Source organism: Pezoporus wallicus, unplaced genomic scaffold (assembly GCF_028554395.1).
Source record: "Pezoporus wallicus isolate ANWC-B61680 ecotype Strahan unplaced genomic scaffold, APGP_CSIRO_Pwel_v1 contig_6787, whole genome shotgun sequence".
In the NCBI taxonomy this organism is placed as follows: Eukaryota; Metazoa; Chordata; class Aves; order Psittaciformes; family Psittacidae; genus Pezoporus; species Pezoporus wallicus.
Window position 1 is genome coordinate 2,519,361 of NW_026636951.1, and position 20,290 is coordinate 2,539,650.

At 40.9% G+C, this 20,290-nt stretch overlaps 1 long non-coding RNA gene across 1 annotated transcript; it reads left to right on the top strand.

The window, feature by feature from the left end:
- Positions 1-558: 558 nt before the first annotated feature.
- On the top strand, positions 559-6,265 carry LOC130595527 (uncharacterized). The gene is made up of 3 exons (XR_008971339.1): positions 559-639; positions 1,638-1,800; positions 5,922-6,265. It is a non-coding gene; the product is annotated as an uncharacterized LOC130595527 (long non-coding RNA).
- The last annotated feature ends 14,025 nt before the right edge of the window (positions 6,266-20,290 follow it).

Here is a 20,290-nt window from a genome sequence, read left to right on the forward strand (position 1 = left end):
AACCAGAACAAAACCTTCCTGACAGCTTATTTTAAAGCCATTCACAAATATGTTCTATTCTGAAGAGTTTGAGCTGTCAGGAAGGGGAAGAAGTCAGCGACACATCTCTGTGCAATGACGTGGCCAGGCGCAGACCGCCACTAGGAATGACAGATGGAAACAAACCAAATGCTAACATTTTTTCACAAATGATTAGCAAATGCTTACAAGTAATAGATACACTCACAGAGACTGGCATTTGGGAGTGATGCACAAATGAAAAAAAATAAAAAGGGCTTAATTCCCTGGCTAGTATTTTCATGACAAATAATTGAGTGTACCTCACGTGTTCCTCTGCAGTCAGAAGTCAAAATGCAGCTGTAGTCAAAATCAGACCTGGTTTAATTCAGAAGTTTTGGCCCATTACAGGTTTTTCCCTGGCCCTCAGATGCTTTACTAGTGGTTGCAGTCAAAGAGTGTCAAAGATCCCTGGGGCAAAGTGGCATTTTAGGAACTGAAGTAAGTGACCTGTGTCCTTGAGAAAAGGTAGGCTGAATTTCCTGTTCAGTTGATGATACGCTTTCATTGTGCAGCAACACTGTGTCTCTCTCTTTTATCAAGTAGTACTGTTTCTTTCTCTTTATACTGTTTGAAGATCTTGTGCACTTCCGTGTACAAAATATTTGGGCCATTTAACAGATGTGTGCTTTGTGAGATGGACCCTCAGTGGGCTCAAGGGGAAGCACAGGATAAGTGAAATGTTGAAGGAACCAGCAATGGCTGGAGACAATCCATTTTCTCTCTGTGGGAGTAGGAGAGATAGATGGTTGGGAGTTTTCCAATACAACAGGTTTTCAGCAAAACATTTCAGTTTCACAGAAAGACCTGATTCATTGAACTGGAAATGTTTTACAAAGAAGCATCTTTTACAATGACCTTTTAGCAGAACTCAGGCAAGATGCCACTGAAATCCACCTGTTTATTCATCCAACTCAGTTGGAGAGCTTGTCACACTTGTGAATCAGAGACTGCATGACTTCTGGACTCCCTGGTCAGCTAACACCCAAGCTGCTCTACCCTTCTGTGTGCCACCTGCGCACATCACCCATTAGGAAAGACGGAAATGCATGTCTGCCCACAAGTCATGACTGTTCTGAGAATGCATAGCCTCAGAGCTTGTAAGGGATGAGCCAGCCTTGTTCAACCTAGCCTGGCAGCCACCCACTTCCCTTGAAGCTGGACTAAGGTATAAATTTGGGAAGTTTTGTCCTAAGGAATCCAAATGATTGTGAATCCACCTACCACTGCTGGCAAGCTAGCCCAATTATGTTTATTATTCTTGCTAGGAATAGGAAATTATGTAAAAGTTGATCTTGTATCACTGTCTTTCAGTCCTTGGATCAGATGCCTTCATATGTTCCTGAAAATGTCCCTTTTTTTCAGGAGCACATGTGCAAGATGCACTCAAACTCTCCTGAGCTAGGTCCACATTATTTCCCCTATGACTAACATAAGATTAATTAATCTATAGCTCTCTCTATATAATCTATATATACTTACCCTTTGGCTGTCCTCCAATACTTGGAAAGCCCCATTTTTTAAAGAGTTTATAAACATTTAGAAAAGTGGTTCAAAGGTCTCCTGAGCTAATTCACCAGAGGCACTTACATGCAAGTTACCTAGCTGTTGTTTTGTCTTGGCAGATACTCAATTACATCTTTCTCTTTGGCAAATGGTAAACTTTTGATTGAAGGTACATCATTAGCTGGGAAGCATCCTGCTTGGGCATTCCTAGTACAGAGAAGGAAAAGGTAATCAGAGGTAATCAGCAGTTATATCTTATCTGCATCATAATACTTGCACTTTGGGTTCCTTGTCATTGCTAACTGCTGCAATACAGCATCTGTGCCAGGTAACTTGAGGCTTATGGACACTGACGCCTAGGCAAGAGCTTAATTTTTATGTTAGTAATTAGCTCTTTTTTGTTTGCCTGGATAAGCTTGCCATAGAACAGGAACTTTGGGTTGAAAGAAATCATTATACTCTAGTTTAGAAACATTGTGGCTATTTTAGTGATGTCCAGAGTGAGGTTATCTGTGATAATGCAGTGTATGCAAAGACTGGAAGACAGACACAGGAAAATTCACCAAGTGAAGAGAATTAACATAGTGACCACACAATATTTACTATGATTTCCATTTCTTCTCTCCAGAAAGTTGGTGTTTGTTATTCTATCTTTAAACTTCAGTTAATTTCTCTTAAACTCTTATAAGATACATCAGTAGCATGATCTGCCCTGAGATATAGCAAAGGACAAAAGTTAAGGGTAGGAAATAACCCTCTGTCATGTCTGATCTGGAAATTGTTTTTAAGTGAGGTAGAGGCAGATATTACATACAGAGTTTTGTCCAATTTCTATTCAAACAAGTATGCCATGCTAAAGAAGGTTCAAATGAGGAGGCAGTATGTAACTGTCATGGTGTAAGCCCAGCTGGTTAAGTACCACAGAGCCACTAGCTCACTCACTGTCACCTCCCACCCTGCCCCAGCTGGCATGGGGAGAAGACTTGGGAAAAGATAAAACCTTCAGGTTGAGATAAGAACTGTTCAATAGTTGAAATAAAGTAATTAGTAACAATAATAGGAAATACAGAGGGAGAGGAATAAACCCCAAGAAAACCAAGCCATGCACAATACAGCTGCTCATCACCTGCTCGCCACTGCCCATCCCATCCCTGAGCAGCAAGTGGTTGCTTCCAGGTAACTGAGACAAGGGGGGCACAAAATCACAAAATGGAATGTATAAACCTTTAGAATCAGTTTTAAGTAATGTTAAGTTTGATGGCTTTGTAACAGTAGCAATGGAAAATTACTGAGGTGCATGATATACAGGAAAAAAAAAGAGTACAGCTAGAGAACATACTGAGAATTCTTGTACAAGCTAAATCGTTATAGTTGACATAGTTTTAAGAAAAACAGTCTAGAAGAACAGGACACAGGGACAAGGAGTATTTGGGAACCGCAGGTGTCCAGGATGGGCTACAGTTAAACTAACTGATAAGTAGGAGGACAGGAGCATTATTATGTCTCTGGTGCTAACGAACCAATTAAGCTGGTATAAGCATCTACTGCGTGTGCTCCAAAGGCAGCCAGAAGTGATGACGATTGTTGGAAGAAGTAAACAACCTTCAGAGACCACCACCACAATTCTGTATGCATGCAGGGAACTTTCTGGAAAATGATGTAATCCATATGTAGCCTCATGAATATGTATGTATGCCCGGGGACCATATAAGGATGGCTTCTGTACGGGGACACACGTTAGGAGGAGCTATTTCCCGTGTTTCTCGGCGCTGCAGTGAAGAATACCTGCTTGTCAGCGTGAAAACTTTGCTGGCAAGTTAGTTCCTGGAGTTTTCTCCGAATCATTACTCCCCCCAGTTTATATACTGGGCATGATGTGCTATAGTATGGAATATCCCTTTGGCTAGTTTGGGTCAGGTGTCCTTTCTGTGCTTCCTCCTGGCTTCTTGTGCCCCTTCTAACTGGCAGAGCATGACAGACTGGAAAGTCCTTAAGTCAGCACTACTTAGCGAGAACTAAAACATCGGTGTGTTATCAGCATTGTTCTGAGCCAAACACAGGAGTGTACCAGCTACTAAGAAAGAAAAATTAAATCTATTCCAGCTGAAACCAGGACAATAATGTTTAATTCAGAGAGTTGCTTCTGTACCTGTGTCATCATGTGACCCATGAAATTGTAAACCGCTGATAGAATTAACGTTTCTGGTTAGCACTGCTTTGTAATTCTTTAAAAAATTGCCCAATTGCTTTAAAAAGAGAACATTCTTGGACTGAAGTGGCAGCGAGGGATAATGTGTATTTCCAAGATGCTTCGCTTGCGTGGGCAGCGGGAGGGTGCTGGCGGCGGCGGTAGCCGGGGCTGCAGCTCCCTCCAGCGCCAGCCCGGCACCGCGCACGAGAGCGCTCCTGAGGCCTAGCGTTCGGAAACTGCTCATTAGCTCACAGACATGTTTGACATCGTAGAAATTCGTAGATTTAGAGCTTTAGAGATAATAAATGTGGGATCAGATCGTTTATACAATAATTTGTATATGTATCCAGGGAACTGATAGAGCAAATGGCATAGTCAAAATTAATCTCTTACGTTAGTTTGGGCAGGATTAAGAGCTGGATGTTTGACGACTGTTGAGAATTTTACATCTTTAATGAAGTATGTGGTATTCCCTTTGTAATGTCTAAAGCAGACAGTCATCCCTGTGCTGTGCAGCGTGGATTCCAGTGGAACACCCTGAGCAGCTGGCACATCGCTGCAGACAGGGTGCTCCAGTGTGGGTCACACTGATGTACTCCCCAAGGGACTTCTGAAAAAAAATCCACCTATGTAAGTAGTATCTGGATATGTCTTACGGGTACTGGCTGGCTTCTCTTGCATAAATACTCATACTCACTCATAACCTGTACCTTCCTAAACTATTTTAGTAAAACCTCCTTGTCCAACACAGAGAACAAAAACCTCCAGTTGGTATGTGTGGAACAAAAAGAGTGATGCAAACACAATGTCATGATGACTCAATTGTCATAATAAATGAACAAATAATGCTGTTTTGTCATCTTCTGCTCTTGCCCCACACAGAATTGCTGTATAAAAAAAAGATACCCACCACAGTGTTTGACTCTAGTGGCGGAGACTTTATAAAAAGCATAGCATTGGTCTAGATAACAGCATTGATAATGTCTGTATTCTTCCTGAATAATTCCCTTTTAAGATATGTTTTGCTTTTGTACTTTTCTTGCACAAAGGATCCTCACTTCTACGTAGTCTGTAATAGGGTCATGCTCACTGGAGTCCCTGAGACACATAGTAAGGCAGCAGAGAATACTACAGCTACAAAATACTTCTCATATAGAAGCAAGAGATATTAAAACAGCTGTACCAGGTCCCTGTATAAATTACTGCAATTTTTTAAAGTGAAAACTCTGTCTAATGACAATAAATCTGGAAGCATTTTTGTTGAGACTGCCTTCTGCTCCTGGCTTTGTTGGCCAATGCTGGTAGCATGAGCAGGACATCACTTTCCTTTTCAATCTGACTGACAAAATAGCCTCATCCTGGTCTTCTACCCTGCACTGCTCCACCTGACTTCTGGAAAAAGAAGAGGGACAGAGGAAAACTTTGCAGAGCTTCCTGTGAACCCTCTGTCCAGCAGAAGAAGCATTAAGGTGTGCGTAGATCCTTCCCATGCTGCAAAACCTGAGTAGGGGTGATCAGGCATGCCCGCTCTGGCAGGGTGCAGAGGGGAAGCCAGATGAGGATTGCCCTGCTCCCTCCAAAGGGCTGAGCTGGTGCTTATAGCACAGTCTTCCACATTTTCAGCTGATATTGTGGAATTTGCTGTTATTGAGTATAGAGGTGTCCGATTTGCTGAAGAAGAGCTTTGCAGGAGTACAGGCTCCTTCCTAAGGCACTGGTGCCAAGTTATAACGTCATTTGTATTCAGCCAAGTAGTTCTATTTATAATAACCTTTCAAGTGACCCAATCGTACACTTGGTAAAGCACTTCTAAAGAAGGAGATTAGTTTCTGTCTTTCCAGGATATGAAGTAGTGTACTATATAAATACTGCAGCTTAACTACTGTCTACTTTGAATGTCAGTTAGGATCAGGTAGTGTTTATACACTCCTAAATTTTAGCAGTTTTTATTCAGGACTTTTCAAATATGCATCAAGCTGAAACTTGGCATGTAAGCTGTCAGCACAGATGCTAGTTTTATTCCAAAAATAGACTAAGTTAAAGCTTTTTAAGGTGTCAAATGGATTATTTATGCAGTGGTTGCAGATGCTTTAGTTTTCTGGCTCTTTCAACTATACAGAAGCTTACTGTGTCACATCCCTCCCTCTTCCATTCTCCAACATAACAGTTCTGAACAGTGAGGAATAAGAAGACAAGTGATGACACTGGAGTAGTTATCCAGAGATGGTGTGCCCTGGAAACAGGCATAAGTAGCAGTCATTTTTGGTGAAACAAAACTATCCTCTTTGAGTCACCATAAAGAAAAAAAAATCAGAAGACATCTGAAGTGTTATGACACCGAATGATGAGATATTGTTTGACAGCACAGTGAAAGGGAAGACAAAATCCTCAGTACTGTGGTGGTTCCCTGTCAATCCCATTTAGACAAGCAAGAACCTTTTCCCAGGGATTACTGCAGAGGACAGCTCTAAATTCACCATGGTATTTATTGAGTATGTGTATTAAAGTCTAAGGCACCACAATTCAGAAAAATTATCTCCAGAACACTCTTTGAATGGTAAAAAATTGCCCCCATAGAATAAACTAAACCACAGGTGATCCCATTTGCTCCATTTTGCACAGGCAAAGAAAAGCCTGCTGCCATATCGTGATAACAACCCAGCGCTCTGGTAGACTAGAAAACAAAACCAGGAGATTATAAAACACAGGACCTTTCTTGCAGAATGTCCTGCCAACACCTTCAGCAGAGGGCAGACTGATGTAAACACAATCTGCCCTCATATACTTATTATATACATATATACTCATATACACATAGAATCATAGCATAGAGTTGGAAAGGACCTTAAGATCATCTAGTTCCAACCCCACTGCCATGGGCAGGGACACCTCACACTAAACCATGTCACCCAAGGCTCTGTCCAACCTGGCCTTGAACACCACCAGGGATGGAGCATTCACAACTTCCCTGGGCAACCCATTCCAGTGCCTCACCACCCTTACAGTAAAGAACTTCTTTCTTATATTCAGTCTAAACTTCCCCTGTTTAAGTTTTAACCCGTTACCCCTTGTCCTATTGCTGCAGTCCCTAATGAATAGTTCCTCCCCAGCATCCTTATAGGCCCCCCTTCGGATACTGGAAGGCTGCTATGAGGTCTCCACACAGCCTTCTCTTCTCCAGGCTAAACAGCCCCAATGTTCTCAGCCTGTCTTCATATGGGAAGTGCTCCAGCCCCCTGATCATACTTATTTGCAAGCATATTTAAATATAGTGTCTCATATTATAATATGTAGGGTTTTGTTAATTTTCTAAGTTTTAAGAATACTTACAGGATGCAAAGATTGTGATCAGGTTTCACCTGAACTTACTCGTTTAACATGATCTTCAAATTCATAGTTATACTTCTTCCAGTGAGCAATTTACTCTTGGTAGAAGCACTTGTGCCAGTATGAGTTAATGTGCATGACTACTTTATTCTACCCCTCTTGGGGAGGCATGCTCCATCTGTTTGTAAAACAAAGAGAATGGTTACAGACAAATATTTTTAAGTTTAGATACTTTCATTCCACTGAAACCAACCTGACCTATGTATGAATAAAGACCAGTCACAAGATTATAAACTTGAAGGATTTGCTTATACATAATACATATTCAATACTCAATCCTTTTCCTCTGAGGAATGGTAGACTTTCAACACTTTTTCTGGAGGTTTTAATCAGTAATTTCTCCTCTAAAATTTACTCCATATAATGTTCAGCTGCATAATAGCTATAAATAAAAGGAAAATAATAGATAATGATACCATATCAAGATCTATTTAGTAGTCAAGACTTAACAACACCTACCTACAGTACTCATGACATGCAAATGTTTTAGTCCTTCCTCTCAGAATGAAACAATGTGAAGAACCCAAGCTAATTTCTTTGGGTTTCAGACAGCTGTAGATGAGAAATGATTTATGATCAGGTTTTGAAATCATGCCAGCAGGAGTTTGCTCTTCAAACAGATGCTCCAGTATACTATTAGGAAGGTCATATATCTCACGTCATCATTTGATGGGAACCTGGTCAGAAGTCTCTTTCCCTCCTGCTAAGTTTTCCTTGTGAAATAGCAAACATGTTTTCTGGTCACTGTGTGCTCTGTGAATTATTTCTCTAAAAGCTTATTTATGGAAAACTCAGGGATCTGTTTTCTCAACTCTACAAACCTGGAGGTTGAACCAAATCATGTTTGTTAAATAAAACAAGCCTCAATGTGGCACAAATATGAATCTTTTTTGATAATTTCAAAATGTTACATTAATTTTACAAATAAAAAATCCAAACCCACAAAGGATTGTTTTTTATCAAACCCTTTGCTTTTGAGAAGATACATGAAAATACAGAGATTGCATTTTTTTCTAATGTACATAAAAATGAGACAGCCCAGCAAATTCAGGCAAAAGAATCAGTGTTTGTTTCAGTTTTTGCCTAGACCATCTCTAGGAGCTCTGTGAATGTGGGGATCTTCACATCTTACATCATCTGCTGCTGCTGTGTCAGCATAGAATCACAGAATGGTTTGATGGTTTGGGTTGGAAGGGACTTTAAAGATCATCCAGTTCCAACCCCCCTACCATGGGTAGTGACATCTTCCGATAGACCAGGTTGCTCAAAGCCCTGTACAGCCTGACTTTGAATGCTTCTGGGAATGGGGCATCCACGACTTCTGTGGGAAACCCGTTCTTATGTCTCACCATCCTCATAGTGAAGAACTTCTTCCTATACCTAATATAAATCTACTCTCTTCTCCTTTAAAGCCATTACCCCTTATACTATCACTACTTGATGTTATCATCCTGAGACATCATTTACACATAATTGTTGCATTCATACATAATTGTCATTTGTGTTTCAGTGATTGCCTGTTTTTTTTTTCTTTTATTTTTCTTTTTTTTTTTTTTAATTAGAAAGCACCTCCTTACTCCATAATGAGAATTGCTCATTAGAAAAAAAAGAACCCAAACCAGACCCCAAAACCAGCCTTGCATTGCCTTTTGTGGTAGAGCTAGCAAGGGCACAAAGATTATTTTAGTAAGGGTCCAGTTCTCAAGGTATAAGCCACCCTTTTCTGCACAGCTTTGAAACTGACAATACCTGCCCATAGATTTGTTTCAGGCTCACATTACTCAAGTAGTTACTGCAGTTTCTTTCTTTCTAGCCTCAAATTCAACCCCAGGTTGCATTGTAATGTTTCCCGTCAGGACACATTATGGTTGATGCCAGAGCATTCAAGTTTGCAAGAGCTTCTTCTGTACTTGTCTCCAAGTGAGACAAATAGAAGCTGGATTTTTTTTTTTTTTTGTAGGTTACTCATACTTTGCTAGTCAGCAGTGCTGGGGTTTCCTGAATGCTTTCAGGTAGAATAAACCATTTCTGATGTTGAAAGAAGCTTTCCACCCCTCCTCACCCTCCAGCAACCTGCTGTCATCCCACCACTCCCCTTCTGTGGTGTTTTGTGTGGTCATGTGGAGAGCTAGTTATGTTTAAATCAGGGAAAAACCAAGAAAGGCTGGCAAATAATTCATAAAAAGACAGTGAGGGCCAGCAGCAGGGCCTGGCTGAGCGGTGGCTCAGTGCAGCACCTGAAGGTCAGGCAACAGCTCCAAGGCTGGAACTCATCACACTAATGTAGGTGCTGTACAGGAAAGGGCAACTAAATCAGTCACTGGGGGAGACTCAGGCAGGTCACCCCTGAGATTCAGAGCCCAGATTCAGTTCTGGTGCCCAGCTGCCTACAGCACAGAAAGGGAATGTACACATAGATTCTATTTTGCAAGAACTACCCAAAAAAGGTACATCAAATATCTTTTGCTTGTGGTGTGATTTGACACATGACATACCACAGTAATCTTCCGAGGGAAAGAATGCTTTCCTAGTATATATCTGATATAATTAAGGATGTATGACTTAAGTACCAGCTCCTGGCAGTGGTCTGAAGTGATACCACAGGACTGAGATACCACACTGTGGTTTTGCTTCCCATCTAAGGAATTGCAATATGTGCTAAAAATACTGTTGGGCACTTGGAAATGCAGAGTGTTATCACATGCAGAGGGGGAGATGGAATGTCAGTCCCAGTAGAAGTCACCACAGAAGAAGAAAAATATAGCACTGAGCAATTTAAGGTAAGCCTTTTTGTGTTGCCAGCAAGATAATATGGGACTGGGTTGACATTCTTTATCCCTCTCTCAACTCTGTCCCTTGCAGGATAAGAGATGACCTGCTTAGAAGTGAGTCATGGGTAAATAAAACTTACATAGGTAAGCATTTGCACCATATTAAGCATCAGTTTTCTGCCACACATCATACCTATGATGAAGAAATTGAAGATGTTGTTTACCTCCCTGTGTTTTGCCACGGGAAGACATTTATATTTTATCTGGTTGAAGTCACTCATCTCTAAGGAGGAGTGGGAGGGGATGCTTGACACGCACGCAAGGACCATGGTGACTCATCCTCCTCTCCAAATCCACTCTGTGCCCTGCCTCTGCTATCCCAACTCTGGGTGGCACACAATGACTGTGGTTTAAGAGAGCAGCAAGAAAAGATGAGTTGTTCTGACAACCCTCTTAGAAAAAAATACCCATGGCCCTGTTTGAAATGGTGGTTACAGACAGTGGCATCTGCTGAATTATTTAAATTCATACATTCAAGTTCTACAGTCATACAATCAGAAAAGAGGGAGCCAAGAAATTTATACACAGTTACTTGTGAAGGACAATAAGGTAATAAACAAAATGCTCCAGATAAATAACAAACTAACCAAAGTGATTAGATTTCAGCCTTAGAGAGCTGTAAAGCCAGCTCCTGCCCATTTTACCCTTATGAGTAGTTTCATTATACAACAATCTGCTTCTTAGTAAATTGCCAGTTATAAAAAAAAAAATCAAACTTGTTCCTTTGCTTCTCTATTGTTTTGCATTTTAATAATTCTAGTCATAACCATTAAAACTTGTGCTTTTATACTCCCATGTTGCAAAATACACATTACTGTTAAGCTACTCAATATCCATTATTTGCCTGAGTGTTAGTATAGCACCCACAGAAGAGTCAAAGTAAATAGATGCAGAACAGGTGCACGAGCTGGATGATGCAACTGTCTGTTCAGTCTGCCCGTAGGAGCAATGTGGCTCCTCGGGGCCATGAGCGCGGATCCACAAAGTGGGACTGAACAAGTTCCATGCCAAAACATTGACAACATCTGATATGCGCAAGAGGGATGCTGAGTGCACAGAACTGCATGTCTTGCTGAATATAATACCATGCAAACACCAGCAGGGTTAGATTTGCACACAGTAATCGTTTATTCGTTATAAAAATAGATGTGCTTTGTCATTGCATCTAAAAGATGCGCCCCCCAAAATTAACAGTACAAAACCTGTATAAAGGTAAAGGTTTGTAACTTCAACAATTAATCTGGAAAAGTTACCCTCTGTTTTCTTATACTGTAAATATCAATTTTAGTAAAGTGCTGAATGACAGCTATGAAGGGTTTTTTTAGTATTTTTTACTTTATCACGTGTTTATGCTTATAGCAACTCAATGCTACCAGGATAAAGGAGTGGTTGTGCATGCATTGGCTTAAGAGTGGTGAGTTTTCTTGAAAAGAGTTGTTTGTCTATTTTGTACTATCCATGAAGTACGTAAGACTATTCAGGAAGATAGCTAGCTAAAAAATCATGATATTTCATATGCATGTGAACAATACTTATTCTGTGAAAACAATTTCATGTGAAGTAGGCACCATCTCTTTCCTGGACAACGGTACATTTAGGAAGTTGCTGTCAGTTTTTTTATTCTGCCCATGAGAAGTGACACTCCAGAAGATTCCCTTTGTGCCCATTCTTCTCAGGAGCATTACTGAGAGGGCAACTGGCTCTGTGGTACAACAGCTCTGAAGTGAGAGATTTCACTCTACAGCCCCTGTGAAAGGGGAAAAGTGAGGTAAAACAATATCAATTTGGATTTTTGTCGACACTCCCAAGAGTTACATTTGAGAAGCTAGCAGTGTTGTGTACAGGCATTATTCATCTCTGCTTCTGGAGTCCCTAAATCCATTGTGCTGAATGTTGTACAGAACTGGGATAAAAAGTCAGACTCAAAGGAAGCTGGCAATCTGTGTGTGATACAACAGATGACAAATGAGTGCTAATGGAAGAAATAACTCTGCTATAGGCTGCTCAGTGATCTGAAGAATTTGTATGCAGGGAAGGTGATGGGGGTAAAAAAGCTTCTTGTTTTCTTGCAAAAAGCGGTTTCCAAATAGAATCATAGAATGATATGGGGCAGAAGGGACCTTAAAGATCATCTAATTCCAGCCCCCATGCCATGGGCAGGGACACATTCCCCTAGACCAGGTTGCTCAAAGCCCCATCCGATCTGGCCTTGAACACTTCCAATAGAAAGACTTTGCTCAGTACCTTTTATAGTCTAATTAGAAATTTCCCTTGACACTGCTGGATATTTAGTGAGTTTGAAGTATTTAATCATATAGATGAACTGTTGTGGAACCCTCTTGGATGGCCACAAAGTTGTGATCTATGGATTAATGAGGAGCCCCTAGACCTTAGGGGTCTGTCCTAAGGCTGAATCTGGTCCCACCAGAATTCATCATTGTACACTGTGATGGTGCTCTCTGCAGACAGAAACCCAGTACCTCTGGCTCCGGTGTAGATTTAGCAAGAGAATAAGCCATAGTCTGGGCTGCTGCCAGTGTCCATGAGCCATGGCAAATGCATTCCAAGCAGAAGAAAAAGTCTTTCGGATCTTTGTATTTCCCCAAGGGTAACACAGTCCTGATGCAAACTGGAGCTCCACAATACCTAAAAACTTACTAATCGTAACAGACTGCTGTACAAGTGAAAACACAGGTCAAGGACAGAAGATGTCCTTGCCTCAGTAGTTTTCCATTCGCTCATGATGCAAATGTCTCCAATGACTATCTGACTGTTCTCTTGGCTTGTTCTAGTCTTGTGGTCAAAGTACTAACTGTGATGAACTCGGGGTTCATGTGAGCTCAGCTCACGTGGTGAGTCAGACTCCAGACTCCCAGTCTGTGGGAGTAACTCCACAGATAGCACTTCCTTAAGCAGAGCTGTAGCACTGTGCCCTTTGTTCTCTGCTGTATAAACTTGGGCTCATATAATTTAAGGAATTCTACTTAAAATTGGTTGGCATAGTGAAGTTTCTGCTGAAAGATGATTGAAAAAGGAGAGAAGTGAGTGATAGGAAGCAAAGCCAAACTGTAAGTGGTGTGAACCTTGTTTTCCTTTCCATAGTAAAACTAAGTGTATGCAATCTAATTTCAAATGAAAGGATGCTTTTGAAATATATATAAAACATTTCATTTTAGTAAGAAGAAATGCTAAAAACTTTTTTGCTACCAAGCAGACATGTGGATGACGTTGGCTGGCAGTCTGATACAACACAGGAGTATCAAAGGGAAACTTTTCAAACTGCCACAGTACATGCTTTTTTTCACTTGTGAGTTTACTACTATAAAGTCAGGCAAATGAGAAAAATTAATGTTCTGGGTGGTAATAAATCTTCCAGCACAGTGTTAACCAGCATCTTATGCGGTTTTGCTGGTTGATATTACTCTATATCCCACAGTACAAATTATTGAAACAGGAGAAGGGGCTTAGGTACACATTTCAAACATTTCCTTCCTAGTTTTGGTCAGCATCATATGACTACATGAGAAAAATAGCAAGGAATTAATCAATAATATAAGTATTTCTCTCAGGTTTTAGGTTAAAAAGAAACAAAACCAATAACTCTTCTTTCCCTGCTCCCCCTCCTTATTCCCATCTAACTGTTCAACAGACTTTGTGAGAAGCTTGGAACAATTTCCCTTTTCAACACTTCTAATTTAAATGACTTACTGGAAATGAATATTTCATGGCATATCAAGACTGTTCTTCAAAGCTTCGTCTCTTTAGTGCTAATTATTTCAACAAGACCTATACTAAAGGCAAATTCTGTCACTTCTCTATATTGTCTGCGTTAACACTATAAAACTAGCTTCATATGGCAGTTAAAGTTTTTGTCTCTGGTATTCCCTCATTTTGACTTTTTAGTGTCTTCCACATAAAGAAGTGACACAGTTTTCTATACTGGAAATTCCCATAGCGGTATCTGTAAATGAAGTAATGCTTAACATTCCAGGTCAGTTTGAAATAGTTGCCTGAGCAAGGAAGCAAGGTCTTAAACACCCATATGTTTGGAGTTAAACTTAGAGAATTTCCACTAGACCTCACTTCTCTTGTCATAGCAAAAACAACCCCAAAACAACCAACCTTCCCCCGGTATTACTTTCACAATCAGATGTGCCCAGAGATAATAAAATACTATCCCCCTCCAAGCCAAATAATTATGTCACTTAATCAAATGGAAAAACATGCAGTACAAAGCTGGAAATCTTTTCCATATACCCTGGCCAAGGTCAAGATGAGTTGTGTACAACCTGTCACTTGGGGTGTCAGCGTTTCAGACACACTTTCAGAGGCTTTTACCACAGCTCCTTCATGCACTGTGCACACTGAGGCAAAGTCCAGACTCTTTTTCTCACCCTTTGAAATTCCCTCTTCTTCAGCCTTCAGCAGCCCATCTCTCATCAGCTGCAATTAGGAAAAAGAGTCTTCCTATGTCCTGACTTCTGCCTGCTTCTCAAAGTCTAGCTGAGCATCCAGGTGGATCCTCACATTGAGAAGTCAAATAACAAAAGCTGCTGCAAATGGCTTACAAAAGAACAGCACAAGGGGCTCATGGTCACATTCTGCCTGCCGCTTGCTGGTACAATTCTCCAGGTGAGGGCATTAAGTGCTGATGGCTACTCTATTGCCAGAACAGCATAAAGTAAGACCAGTGCAGCCAAAGAACAGTAGATGATAGGAGAAACGGGCAATAATTTTTCCAGACTACTCTTTGTGTCACTGATCAGCCTGAAGATGGGGAAACACCTCAAAGGAAGGCAGAGCCAGAGTTTCAGCCTTCCACTGGTCATCCACCAACCTCTGAGCTGAGTGGTGTAGATCAGTTTTGTCTTTCTAAAGTTGGCATTCACAAGAACCACACTTCAGTTCTTCAGATACTCAAGGCAGCTTTTCCCTCAGTACCTACATATGGCCTGTACTCATCCGTGCTATGTTTTCTGATGGAGAACTAGAAGGCTTTGCATACCCTTACCCATTCCCACAGCCAGTCTCCCAGGTGCCTAGCATCCTTATTCACAGTAATCGGTCATATAAAGCTGACAATTCAATCCCAATTCTATGAAGTTCAGATTTCTGTGAGGATGGAATTAACATCACAAAAGAACCTGCTGTTTATTATCAAGCCGCATATGTTTTAACAAGTTTATTAGTTTTGGATGTGGATTTTAACTAATTCCCATTCCTTGACTATTGCATGAGTGACTTTGGCCTCTTAAACACTTAATAAACATGATCAAACAATAAACTATCTGAAATGAAAAGATGCTGTGGGATTAGCTCTGCGTTTGAACTGAGCCCTTATTGTATTATTTAGCAAACACAAGGATAAATGCTTGTAAGGTGGTTGTTCGAAATAGCAAAACAAGTAGGACCATTTGGGGAGACGTGTAAGTAGGATTAAGTCTTACAAAGAAAAATCTGTCATGAAAAAAAAGCTGAAAAAAAACAAGGCTTAAAATTTTCTATTTGTCCATACAAACTATTGCAACAATTTCTGCAACAAAGCTGAAATGTTATCTGCAGACAGCCATTGGGGTATGAACTTAATGTTTGTATGTATGAAGCACCTTGGCATGCAGAGATGATCTTCAAATGCCAAAGATGCTTCTCTGTTCTGCATTACAAAACATTTGCAGTAGTCCTACAGCATTAGACAGCACTGTTTATGATTGAGGGACAGATTTTAATATTTGTGTTCATAGCTATTTATCTTTTACCCTAGCCCTCCCAAAGTTTTCCTTCATTTTATCCTGCTTCTATTGGGCTTGTGACCATATAAACTATATGAACAATTGTACTTCTGTCAGGCTAGGCACTGTGCTGGAACTGCCAGAATCTCACTGTGCTGATAAATTGCAGTTTGATAGCTGTTGCCAGACATAACAAGGATGTACACTGATGTCAGTGAAGCTATTTGTGAAGCAAGGCATTGTGCTCAAAGGGAAAGAGGGTATCTCACAGTTGATCTGCTTGCTAGGAATGTGGAAGTTAGGGGAGTAACAACAGGCAGAAATATTGAAAAGTCTCTCTGTATGGTTAAATACTTATGTTGGGATTGCAAAATACCGGAAGAGGGAACAAACGTATTCATTAAATAAAGACTGATTACTGAAAATGATTCTTCACATGAAAACTGAAGCACAACAATGAGAAACTATATATTCCAGCAGAATACCCATTGCTACCTACCTGTTTCTGTTGATACAATGATAGCTTAGGCTAAACCCATAAGTAAGACTTAAATGAACTGGAACTTTTTTGCCTCTGTTAAAAACCATTGAATACAATGTAAGTTTGCCATCAGCTTTGGCAGCAAGTTCTTACTTGTTTAAACTCCTGTGTACACACTTTTGACTCTTTTGTCACAGGGACTTTTAAAAGTCATTAATTTGGCTTTGTTTGCATGGGAATGATGCAATCTGGACAATGTGGAGAGCGGCGTTTGAAAGGCATTGTTTGCAAGGTTGTGCTCGGTGACAGCAGCACTCTGATCTTCCAAATGCTTGAAACGTGCTCACTCTGGGAAAGAGTGGAATAAATGAGGAAAAGAGGGTGATATTGGTCACTCAGGTGCCCCTCCAAAGTCTACCTGGCACATGCCCAAGTTTTTTGACAGGCAAAAGGCATGCCGGTGTTGTACATGAACTTTCTGTACATGGATCTGGTACTGGACACAATTAATTCCCACTTCGTTTGCAGTGCTTAACGAACAAATTTGTTTCAGTAATTTTTCTTCATTAACATTCTGAACTAAAACAATTCTTGCTTCAGTGAAACTGGAATAAGGAATATTCTAAACGCATGAATAACTGATAAGACATGAATAAAATTATTTCCATGTGTATGTGATTATTATAAATGTGAGTTCTGTTTTAAAGAGAGTACTGTAAACAAATACATGATCCAGTTTATTAACTGAAATTGGCTGGATTACAGTTTGAAAATAGGATACACATGTTGGCAATTACTATTCTTCACTATAGCTAGGCCTTTAAAAAATATACTTCATGGGTTTTTCCTGTAGAAATTGTAGACTTTTTAGCTTGCCTTAATAGAAGATTTTGAGAAGTACCTTTTCAAAATGTATATACAAACCTGACTTCTGAATCCATATTCAGACACGAGAGGGCAGATCCAGACTCCATCAGTTACATGGGCTGGGGTAGAAGTTAGAAAGTCCTCCAGACAGATGGGGTATACCACAGAGGAGAACTAGGTATAACTCTTTCAGTGGTTAGCATGCTTTCCCATAGCCTCTGTCAGTCAGGCTATGAGACCAAGAGATACACGTCCTGTTCAATGAGAATTGCTGTGTCAGTGCTCTGTTTCATTAGGACTATTGTATCTTGCAGGATGGTTTTTCTCATCGCATGGTCTGTAAAATACTGACAAAACAGACCTTCCTTACTTCCTATAGATGTTATTACAGGAACTTAAACTGCAGGCTCTTAGGTACCAGTTGCCAAAGAAAGATAGATTTTTTGTTGTTGTTTTTTTAGAGTAGCTTTGTGAGAAAAAGCTGCTCTGCTTGTTATAAATAGAGGAAGCTGCTGCACAACAGCAGCATGGCATTCAAGACACTTGTGGGATGTCCGGGCCAAGTCCTTTTTTCCTGCCAGGCAGAGCCCTTGGTTTGCCCTGGGTCTGCTGTCTTGCTGGTCCACAACCCTTAAGCACTAGGCTGATGGCCATTCTGGAGCAAGTCTGTCTCAGAGTCAGAGCCTTCTCTTCCTGACACACAATAGAAATGTGATTTAAGTTCTTCACAAGACTTGCAAGAGCTCTGTGCTGCAACACGCTGGTTAGAGTGGAGGGGGCAGGTTAGATTCCACAGAAAGGAACAGCAATACAGATCTTAACCAGAGCACCATATTGAGCCTAAATGAATGATTAATGTACAGTTTGGACACATGGCTGGCAAAAAAAGACAGAGGCAATTCAAAGGTATTATTTATGTGATGGTTGCACTTTGGCATGTTAAGGAAATGCATGGTAATCCTGGCACTAATCCAGTACTGGGCTATGACATTACAAGGACATAGGCAGCAAGTAGGAACATGTCTGCAGAGATCATTAGGGATGATCGTTCACTCTCACAAGACAAGGACTTTGTGTAGCAGATGTAGCAGAAAGAAGAGGAAACCCAGGCCCTGGACCTCTCCTTCAAGCCCATGATAATTTCCAAAGAATGCAGTCAATGATGACAAAGTGTTTTGCAGACATCATGGGAGCATTTTGGATTCTGTTTGTCCCATCCTGGCATAACTAACATGCAGGCAGGAGAAAGACAGACCTTACTTCTGCCTTCCCATCATGCAGCCTAGAAAAACAATGAATTATCACAACAGATATGAACAACACCACAAATGAACATCCTATCTAACTGACTCCAGTACTGGTGGCTCACAGTTAAGAGTTAGAAAGACATGAAGATAAAAAGTCAAGTTTAAAAGCTAAAGAGACTACCTCTGGCCTCAGCTAAGATTCTCACACAGCAGCTCCTCAAGTAGAGGATTGCCACAGTTCAAGCATTGTTTATTTCAACCAAAGTTTACCACATTTCTAGTAAGAAGGATTCTCCCAGTGAAGGAGCTATGCCACTGCTGTCAGTGGAGGAGCTGTGTCATTCTTGTCCCTCCTTTCAGCACAGCAGAGACAAAGATGGCCAGGTGATGGGTTAGCTTAGTCTACAGCACTTCAGGCTTCATCAGAGGTGTAGGAAGGCATCACTTTTCAAGCAAAGCCTGGGATAAAATTACATCAGATGCCATACCAGTCTTCAGCTGCCCTGAGCAGGCCAGTAACACAGGAAAACTTTTTTCCCTATGTTACAACTTCCCCCAGAAAACCTCAGATTACTGTTTGGTGCCAATTCTAATGTCACTGTTTAACAGCATGAAATAATTTGTTATTTGCAAAAGGAATGGAGTTAAAATTGAAAACATTATAAATCTTGCTAGAAAAAAAAATGGTTAAATTACATGAGATGGAAGTATGTCCTGAAAACTCTTTAAAGAGTCTTAAAAACGCAGTATGGGGAGAGAGATTCCATCCACTTAGACCTTTAGTCCTAACCACCACCATGACTACACTAAACAGCAGAATAATCAATTTAGGAGGCATCAGAAAACAGGGGGGGGGGGGGGGGGGAATGAGCAAAGCACCCAGCAAAGCCAGTATTCCCACCTCTCACTGTGCTTCATTTTGTTCTACAAAGCCAAAGATTGTTTTCTTGTTTTCATAAAATGAAATCAAGCTCTGCCCTTTTTTGTTATAGAATGTTGATCTTTTTACAGCAGCTGTCTGCTCAGATAAGCAGAAAATTTCAAACAAATCCTTATAACAGGCTCTTTTTTTACTGTAAGACCAAATAAATGGTTGAGGTATTTATTTCTTGGAAGAATGAGAGAAGCATTTCTGCTCTGCCTCTGCGTTTGTGGCTGTTAACTGGTGACAGCAATTAAAAATTATTGCCTTGTAAATTGTTTCCATTACCAGCCTAGTTCATGTGTTGGAGGGAGGCAAAGGTGAGCAGACCCACGCTGGTCAGTGGATTTCTCAGGTTGACAGCCAACACTAGCACTATTGCTGTTATGTATTTCTCCCTGTGATGGATATGCACTGGAGCTGAGCAACATCAGCCTTTGCAAGATGAGACTCGCGTGCATCACGTATCACAGAAGCCCCAAAGGGCTGACATGATTGGCTCCACTTTGACATGTCCCAGTCTTTGCTGCATGTTTGGCTAAGCCATAAGCCATCTAATGGCCTTATCAGCCACCTGCAGAGGATTAGATGGACATCCCATGACCAAGGTTTCACAGCAAGCCTGGGCAACTCATGGTGGCAGCAGCTCTGGTATGTGGGGAGCTGAACCACAGGGTCCCATAGCCACAGCACTGCATTTATGCAGCCGGGCTTTACAAAACAGCCATCTGTCACTGTTCAGACACAGGGAATTTGGATGAGTTTTGGCAGCTGGCTCCAGTCCTCGTATGCATTGTCTGGATGCGACCAGGCTGTAACCAAACTGTTACAAGTCAGTGATGGCGACTTTGGGAGCTGCTCCTGAGAGAGAGACCCTTCATCACAGCAAGCCAAGAACTACAGCAATGCATGGAGAGATGCATTCATCTTACTACCTATAAGGTAGTAGTTTTGTGGTTCATACAGTAAGCAAGGTATTATTAATAGCAAATGTGACCCTTGCTCTCAGACATAGAATTTGCAAAGCTGTTAAGCCTGGTATCTGATACTGTAGAAATCACATCAGAGATGA